Source organism: Sciurus carolinensis, unplaced genomic scaffold (assembly GCF_902686445.1).
Source record: "Sciurus carolinensis unplaced genomic scaffold, mSciCar1.2, whole genome shotgun sequence".
In the NCBI taxonomy this organism is placed as follows: domain Eukaryota; kingdom Metazoa; phylum Chordata; class Mammalia; order Rodentia; family Sciuridae; genus Sciurus; species Sciurus carolinensis.
This window is the reverse complement of record NW_025920141.1, coordinates 1,300,680-1,309,978: the sequence shown is the minus strand read 5'-3', so window position 1 is coordinate 1,309,978 and position 9,299 is coordinate 1,300,680. Positions and strand designations below refer to the sequence as shown.

The following is a 9,299-nucleotide window of genomic DNA, read 5'->3' as shown; positions in this document are numbered from 1 at the left end:
GCAGAGATGGCTCAAAATGTGCTCACCAATTTCAGAGAATAAGGGAAATGTGGGGCAGGGGTGTGTGGGAAGGTGTAGAAAGACAGAAACATTTGTAGCATCTAACAGGTGGGGTACAACCCTAGATGTTGGAAGAATATTCAAGCAGCAGGGAAAAGACTAGGCTTAAAAGGAATGGGGCTTGGTCCCCTTCCTGTGGACATAGCTCAGCAACAGAAAGAGTGTAACCAAGAGTGCCAGACAGACTCAAGTCATCTATGAAGAGTCTGGGTCACACTGCCACCTGGAAGCTTGCTGGTCCCTGTGAGCTCTGTCACTGGGAAGACAGTAATGGGTGAGATTTCTAATGGGAAGCCTGCAGGGCACCTCAATGGGCACATTCCTGAACCATCAACACTTCTGCAGCTAGAACCTGCCTGCAGAAGAAAGGCCTCAACTGCTGCCTTTTAAGCCAGCGCAAGTGAAGGGTCCTATCCTGCCAACACACCTTTAGCTAGGAAAGTGACAGCACTGAGCTGGGTGGAACATAAGGTATACATGAGTTTTGTTGGGTCTGTTTATCTGGAGCAGTTAGAATGGAGCAGTTTCTGTGATGGCAGTGTCTTGCAGAGCAGGACTGTCTGCTCATGGGGGACCTGTGTCTTGTAAATTAGATCTCCTCCTCCTCTGTGGGGGCAACCTATGCCATATAGGAGGTGGAAGCAGCATTCTCCTTGGAGGGCTGAATCACTGGGGTGGTGGGTGGCCTAGACCAGGGGGCCAACCCAGCAGTAGCAGTGACCTCTTGGCCATCCATTTGTCCTCCATCCATGTGCTTCAGTGGCTTCTCAGCTTTATCTGATTCTCTAACTCCATACATGCATAGCCTTTGGATAGATGAGGATGCACCCTTTCTACAGGCATGTCAATCTTTTTAATTTTGCAAAGGTGGAAAATATCTCCATGTTATTATCCTTGGTCACATTCCTGGTGAGGCTTCCAACATGCACTTTTGGGTTTAGGGGAAGGGATCTGATTTGACTTTGGGGTTTAGGGGAAGGGCTCTGGTTTGACTTTTGAGCAGGATCACCACTTTTGCCATGTCTACACCAAGAAGGGCTGGGAGATCCACAGAAGCTGCTGGAATGGGAGCAGCAGGATGTGCTGGAGCTTCCCCAGCACCTAGTTGCAGAGGAGGTGTTGGAGACACTGCTGGAGACTGTGCTGCTGCAGGATCCTGAGCTGAAAGTGAAACTGAACAGAGACTTGGTACTGCTGCTGCTTCCACTGGAAGCCCTGAAACTCTTTCAAGGCTTATCCCTGCCATCATCCTTCTCACTCATGTCCTTGGTGGTTTCTTTGACTCTAGAGCATTCCTTGATTTTGGTTGGAGGTGGATCCCTAGTACTGGACATTTTATTTTATTTTTTTACTTCTATCAAGATCATCTTTTTCACTCCTGATAAATCCATTCTCCCCTTCAGGAGTTCAGAGCAGCAATGGCAGCCTCACTCACCTCAACTCTCACTTCTAACTTGAGTCTGAGAAAGGATCCCTGATGGGTTGCCAATTACACTAACGAGCAGCAACTTCTAGCTGCCACTACCTCCTCCTGCTCTCCTCAACTGCTCCCTCATGGTGTATTCTTAAATTATTTTAATATATATTTATTTATTTTGTTTTTGCTAATAGATATCATTCATTTTTTTCTCTCACAAGTCACTTCCTACCACAACCAAGATCATGAGGACATTTTCCTGTTTCATCATGTGAACTTTATAGTTCTAGATTAGATTATGGTCATAGATTAAATTTAGACCTGTCAGACATTTGAATTAATTTTTGTGTGTTCTGTTATTTTTCTGTTGATGCTGTAACACATGATAACACACAAGGTGGCTCCTTACAACAGACATTTACAATCTCACAGTTACAGTGGCCCAAAACCTTAATCAAGGTGTTTTCAGGTCCCTGCTTCCTCAGCCAGCTCTGAGGGCCAATCCTCTCAACCTCTTTCAGCTGCTGAGCTACAGGCATTCTGGGCATATGGAAGCATAACCATAGGCTTCCCTCACATCTTTCCTTGGCTATCTCCTGTGTTTCTCCTCTTTCATCTGTATTTCCCCCTCATTGTGTAAAGATGTTTGTTATTGAATATAGAGATTTCCCAACAGACCCAGGACAATCTCATTTGATGATTTTATTGTCTTTGTGATGTTCCCTTAACCAAGCATGTTGTCTTTTCTTACAGATACCTATACAGGTTAATTGGAGTCCAGCTATAAGGCTTAATGGTAGAGATAATAAAGGGACAAGCATACAATTTGGGAAAGAGTGAAAAGTGGCTTCCATGGGAAACCAGTCCTTTTTATTATCTATTTCAGGGTCTTATCATCTTACCTAGGTTACATATTACAGTTAGCTTTGTGCGTGTGCAGATCACATATCTTGCTTACATCTAAGAATCCACAACTACCAAAGGTTATTATAACAAAATAATGTCTCCTGACCTCAAATACAGAGGATTTGCAGAGTGTCTCTAAGGCATTCAAACAGAGCACCCTTTATCCTGAGGAGTGTGCTCAACTGAAGGATTTTCACTCCTCTGTACATTGACTGACCTGAAATCCATGCAGATGCTGGAGCCTGTGACTTAGATGTCCATCTTGGTGGAACACAATCCAACCTCTTACACATGATGTGAGATGAAATTTTGAGGTCATTATTTTTCCATTTGGATAGTAACTTCTATTGTTCTGTTGAAAACCATTCATTTCCCATTAAATCATCTTAGAATCTTTTTTGAAAGTCAGATGACCATTTGTATGTGGATCTGTTTCTGAACTGTCTCTTTACCTCCACTGGTCTGTATGCCAGGCTTCATGCTGATATCCTACGACTGATTACTCTAGCTTTCATTATCCTTTCATCCCTGAGATCAGGTAATATAAATCCTTAGGTCTTCCACAAAAATTGTTTTGGCCATTCTAGGTCATTTGAAGTTCCCCATACATTTTACAATCAGCTTGTTAATTTCTACAAAGAAATAAAAAAAGTCTTCTTGGATTTTGATCAAGACTGTATTAGATTTATATGTCCATTTGGGTAGAAAGGACAGAAAGATATCCTTGGTCTCAGGAATTTCAGTTTAACAGTAACTACTGACCAAACATTTTTCCTCTAGTTGAAGAAATTAGTGATATGAAGATTAAATGAAATCATCCAATAAGCTGTTGGGGTCAGGTGAGGATTCAGTTGTAGAAAATCCTGGCTGCACACAAGGGTGTTGTTCCAAATCTCTGTCCAGGGGAGGGTAAAGAAGGGCTGCATCCTGGCTGGTTGGGTAAACAAAGGTGGCTGATTCTTAGAGAATAGGGTCTCCAGGCAGTGGAAAATCGAGAAGATGAGAGATAGGGAGAGTTTCCTAATGTGAGCTGGTTCACATGAGAAGGAAAAGGTTCGTGGGTTGATGGGACATGAGTCACGTGAGAGGATGAGTGGACTTGGTTCTTCACAGAGAAGTTGGAAGACCATGTCCTTGTTGATTCTGGGGAGGCCCCAGGAATGAGATGTCTCCCACAAGAAGGGCTGTGTGTAGCCTGTCAATTATTTTTTCTCAACATATGGAATATATAAAAAACTCAAAACTACTTAAAACAAATAAACCCATAAAGTGGGAAAATGATCTGAATAAACACTTACTTGAAGAAATACAAATTACCGATCCAAGATGGTGGATTAGAGGGAGGCTGCATTCCTTGTCGCTCCGTAACTCTGGTTTCAAGCAGAGGATATCTGTTTCTTGGTGAGACAGTTTTTGCTGCTTATCAATTTTCTGGTGTTTACCCATTTGTCTGCTGTGATGACCTGCAGTCTACCAGCATATCAACACCTTTTTTGAGTGCAGATTGCTCACTGTCAGGCACCTATCATTCACCAATTGCCTGCCTCTGGCTGGTCCATTGCCTGCCTTACACCTATCCATCACCCAACACATGAGGTTCACCTCCCAATCATCCAAAAACAGTCAGCAAACTGATCACCGACTGCCCGTAAAGCAGCAGCTGCCTACTGTTGCTTGGAAGTTCTCTGTCACAGTACCTGCAGGTTTGATTACATGTGGCTGATGTCATTTTGACACAACAGCCAGGCCCTGTAGGACCTGTTGCCAGACTGTCTGAGCCCTGTCTCCAGGATCCCTCTGCCTGACTGATCACTCCTTGCCTCTGGGGCCTTCACATCGACTGAATGCTCCCTGCCACCAGGACCCCCAGACCAACAGACTGTGCCATATCACCAGTACCACACCAGCCTCCAGGATTCCACAAACACACCAAACACACCGGACCTCCAGTACCCATACCTGACCAACCGCATCCCACCTCCAGGACCTCCAGCTGATCACGTCCACACCCTGAGCTGCAGTTCCCCAATGCCAACACATTTCAAAGGCAGAGCAGACATCTTGCATAATCCTGGAAGCTGTAGCTCTGATCTTTATGTGGGAAAAATCCCATCCTGAGATGCCAGCTGGAGGCTTGAAGCTCATTGTCAGGTACCTCTCATGCATCAGGCTACTGAACACTGGGAGGTTTTATTAATATATTACTGTTATACTGTAGATTTTCTTTTTTCTCCTTATTGAAAAATTTAAGTTTTTATTTCTCTACTTTTCTTGCTCTCTTTTCCTTTTGTATACCTGTTCCCACAGAGTCTCTTTCTCTCTTTTTTGCATGCTAACATCCAATTTCTTTTGATTACACTCTCACACTTTCTATTATCTAGAACTTCTGTATATTCTTTTCTTATCCCATTAACAGCCACATTCTACATCTCTCTGCATCCTCTTTGTCCTCCATTAGAAACTGCATACCTTATTGCAAATCTGTTTGTTTTATTGAAGATAATATTTTAACACATTCTGTTTATTATGACAAATTTGTTATTGTCCTCATGGGGGCTATTTGTTCTAGATTGCATAGTGTCTGAATTGGGCACTGCTAATATTGATCTCCCCTTAAAGAAAGGGTTTTGGAAACCTATAGGGGCACTATAATCCTATAGGGGGAAATCTGCAATACCCCAGATCTGCACTGCTAGAGTGGAAAATACATGAACAACATAAAAAAACAAGGGGAGAAGATGATCAAAACAAATCTAGATTCTATATTAATAGAATTCAATGACAGTATGTTAGAAGAAGTGTGAGGAAAGGACTTCAGTTTATACATGATTAAGATGATTCATGAAGAAAAGAATGAGATAAGAGAGCAAATGCAGGCAATGAATGATAATATCTATAAGCTGAAAGAGCATCTGCAGGAAGCAAAAGATCATTTCAACAAAGAGATAGATATTCTCAAAAAAAAAAACAAAAACAAAATACTTGAAATAAAGGAAACAATAAACCACATAAAAAACTCAAAGGAAAGCATCACCAAAAGAAAAGACCACTTGGAAGACAAAACCTCAGACAATGAAGACAAAATATTTAATCTTGAAAATAAAGTTGCCCAACAGAGAAGATGGTAAGAAATCATGAACAGAATCTCCAAGAACTATGGAACATCATGAAAAGACCAAATTTAAGAATTATTTGGATTGAGGAAGGCACAGAGATACAAACCAAAGGAATGAACAGCATATTCAATGAAACAATATCAGAAAATTTCCCAAGCCTGAAGAATGAAATGGAAAATCAAATACAAGAGGCTTTCAGAACACCAAATGCACAGAATCACAACAAACGCATTATAATGAAAATGCCTAACATTCAAAATAAAGATAGGATTTTGAAGGCCACGAGAGAAATGCACCAGATTACATATAGGGTGAGACCAATATGGATAGCAGCCGAATTCTTAACCCAGACTCTGAAAACTAGAAAGGTCTGGACCAACATATTTCAAGTTCTGAAAGAACATGGTTGCCAACCAAGAATTCTATACCCAGTAAAACTAACCTTCATATTTGAAGATGAAATAAAATCCTTCCATGGAAAACAAAAGTTAAAAGAATTTACAAACAGAAAGCCTGCTCTACAGAATGTTCTTTTTTTTTTTTTTTTTTTTTTTTTGGTGCTGGGGATCGAACTCAGGGCCTTGTGCTTACAAGGCAAGCACTCTACCAACTGAACTATCTCCCCAGCCCCCAGAATGTTCTCAACAAAATATTCCATAAGGATGAAATGAAAAACAACAATGTAGGTCAACAAATGGAGGAACTATCTTAGAGAAAAACCACTCAAAGGAGAACCCAAGCCAACTTAGAAACAAAAATAAGCCTAATGACTGGGAATGCAAATCATATCTCAATAATAACCATGAATATTAGTGGCCTAAACTCATCAATCAAAGACATAGACTGGCAGAATACATTGGAAAGAAAGACCTAACAATATGCAGCCTGCAAGTGACTCATCTCATTGAAAAAGACATCCACAGACTAAAGGTGAAAGGATGGGGAAAAACCTCTCATTCACATGGACTCAGTAAAAAATCAGAGGTTTCCATCCTTATATCAGATAAAGTGGACTTCAAGTCAAAGGTATTCAGAAGGGATAAATAAGGACATTTCATATTGCTTAAGGGAAGCATAAATCAGGAAGATGTAACGATAGTAAATATTTATGCCCCAAACATTGGTGCATCTCTATACATCAAACAAATCATTCTCAATTTCAGGAATCACATAGACCACAACACAATAATTCTGGGTGACTTTAATGCACTGCTGTCACCACTAGATAGATCTTCCAAACAAAAACCAAACAAAGAAACCATAGAACTCAATAACACAATCAATAACTTAGATTTAATAGATATATATTCCATCCATCAACTAACGGATTCACTTTCTTCTCAGGAGCACATGAAACCTTCTGGAAAGTAGACCATATGTTGTGCCACAAAGCAGCACTTATGAAATGGAAAAAAATAGAGATACTGCCTTGTGTTCTATCAGATCATAATGAACTGAGAGTAGAAATCAATAGAAATCAATGACAAAATAAAAAACAGAAATTTCTCCAAAACCTGGAGACTAAACAATATGCTATTGAATGAAACATTGATAACAGGAAACATCAGGGAGGAGATAAAAAATTCTTAGAGGTCAATAAGAATGATGATACAACATATCAAAATCTCTGGGACACTATGAAAGCAGTCCTAAGAGGAAAATTCATTGCATCGAGCACATTCCAGAAAAGAATGAAAAGTCAACAACTAAATGACCTAACATTACAGCTCAAAGTCCTAGAAAAAGAAGAACAGAATAACAGCAAAGGTAGTAGAAGACAGGAAATAATTAAAATCAGAGCTGAAATCAATGAAATTGAAACAAAAGAAACTATCCAAAAAATTGACAAAACAAAAAGTTTGTTCTTTGAGAAAGTAAACAAAATAGACAAACCCTTAGCCACACTAACAAAGAGAAGGAGAGAGAAAACCCAAATTACTAAAATTCATGATGAAAAAGCAAATATCATGACAGACACCATTGAGATACATATCCATAATTAGAAGCTACTTTGAAAATCTGTATTCCAACAAAATAGAATCTACCAGACACTGACAAATTTCTAGAGACATATGCTCCTCACAAACTGAACCAGGAGGACATACACAATTTAAACAAGTCAATATCAAGCAATGAAAAAGAATAAGCCATTAATAACATACCTTCCAATGAAAGCCCAGAACCAGATGGATTCTCAGCTGAGTTGTACAAGACCTTCAAAGAATAACTCATTCCAGTACTTCTCAAAGTGTTCCAGGAAATAGAAAAGGAGGGTATCCTACCAAAATCATTCTATGAAGCTAATATCACCCTCATAACCAAACCAGGAAAAGACACATCAAGGAAAGAAAATTTTAGACCAATATCCTTGATGAATATAGATGCAAATATCCTTAACAAAATATTGGTAAACTGTTTCCAAAAGCATATTAAGAAAATCATGCACCACGAACAAGTGGGGTTCATCCCTGGAATGCAAGGATGGCTTAACATCTGTAAATCAATAAACATATCCATTATGTCAATAGACTTAAGGATAAGAATCATATGATTATCTCAATTGATGCAGAAAAAGCGATCAACAAAATACAACACCCCTTCATGCTCAAAACTCTAGAAAAAATAGGGATAGTAGGAATGTAACATTGTAAAGGCTATTTATGCTAAGCCCGTGGCCAACATCATTCTTAATGGAGAAAAACTAAAACCATTTCCTTTAAAAACAGGTACAAGACAGGGATGTCCTTTTCAGTGTTGTCCTCAAAACTCTAGCCAGAGCAATTAGGAAGACTAAAGAAGTTAAAAGGATACAAATAGGAAAAGACGAACTTAAGCTATCACTTTTTGCTGATGACATGATTCTATACTTAAAGGATCAAAAAAACTCCTCCAGAAAACTTCTAAACCTCATCAATGAATTCAGCAAAATAGCAGGCTGTAAAATCAACACGCACAAATCTAAAGCAATTTTATATGCAAGCAATGAAACAGCTAAAAGGAATTGAGGAAAACAACTCCATTTGCAATAGCCTCAAAAAAACAAAATAAAATACTTGGACATCAATCTAACCAAAGAGGTGAGAGATCTCTACAATGAAAACTACAAAATACTGAGGAAAGAAATTGAGTAAGACCTTAGAAGATGAAAAGATCACCCATGTTCTTGGATAGGCAGAATTAATATTGTCAAAATGGACATACTACCGAAAGTGCTATACAGATTCAATGCAATTCCAATTAAAATCCCAATGATATACTTTACAGAAATAGAGCAAGCAATCATGAAATTCATCTGGAAGAATAAGAATCCCAGAGTAGCAAAAGCAATCCTTAGCAGGAAGAATGAAACAAGGGGTTTCACAATACCAGAACTTCAACTATACTACAAAGCAATAGTAACAAAAACACATGGTATTGGCACCAAAATAGACAGGTATATCAATGGTACAGAATAGAGGACAGGGTCACAAACCCAAATAAATACAATTTTCTCATACTAGACAAAGGTGTCAAAAATATGCAATGGAGAAAATGTTGCCTCTTCAACAAATGGTACTGGGAAAACTGAATGAAACTAAACCCCTATCTCTCACACTGCACAAAATTCAGCTCACAATGGATCAAGGACCTGGAAATCAGACCAGAGACCCTGCATCTTATAGTAGAAAAAGTAGGTCCAAATCTTCACCTTGTGGACTTAGGATCAGACTTCCTTAACAGGACTCCTACAGCACAAGAAATAAAAGCAGGAATCAACAACTGGGGTAGATTCAAACTAAATAGCTTTCTCTCAGCAAAGG

General features: G+C 39.3%; 1 pseudogene; it reads right to left on the bottom strand.

The window, feature by feature from the left end:
- Positions 1-493: 493 nt before the first annotated feature.
- LOC124974271 (RNA-binding protein with serine-rich domain 1-like) lies at positions 494-1,451 on the bottom strand (annotated as a pseudogene).
- Positions 1,452-9,299: the final 7,848 nt, after the last annotated feature.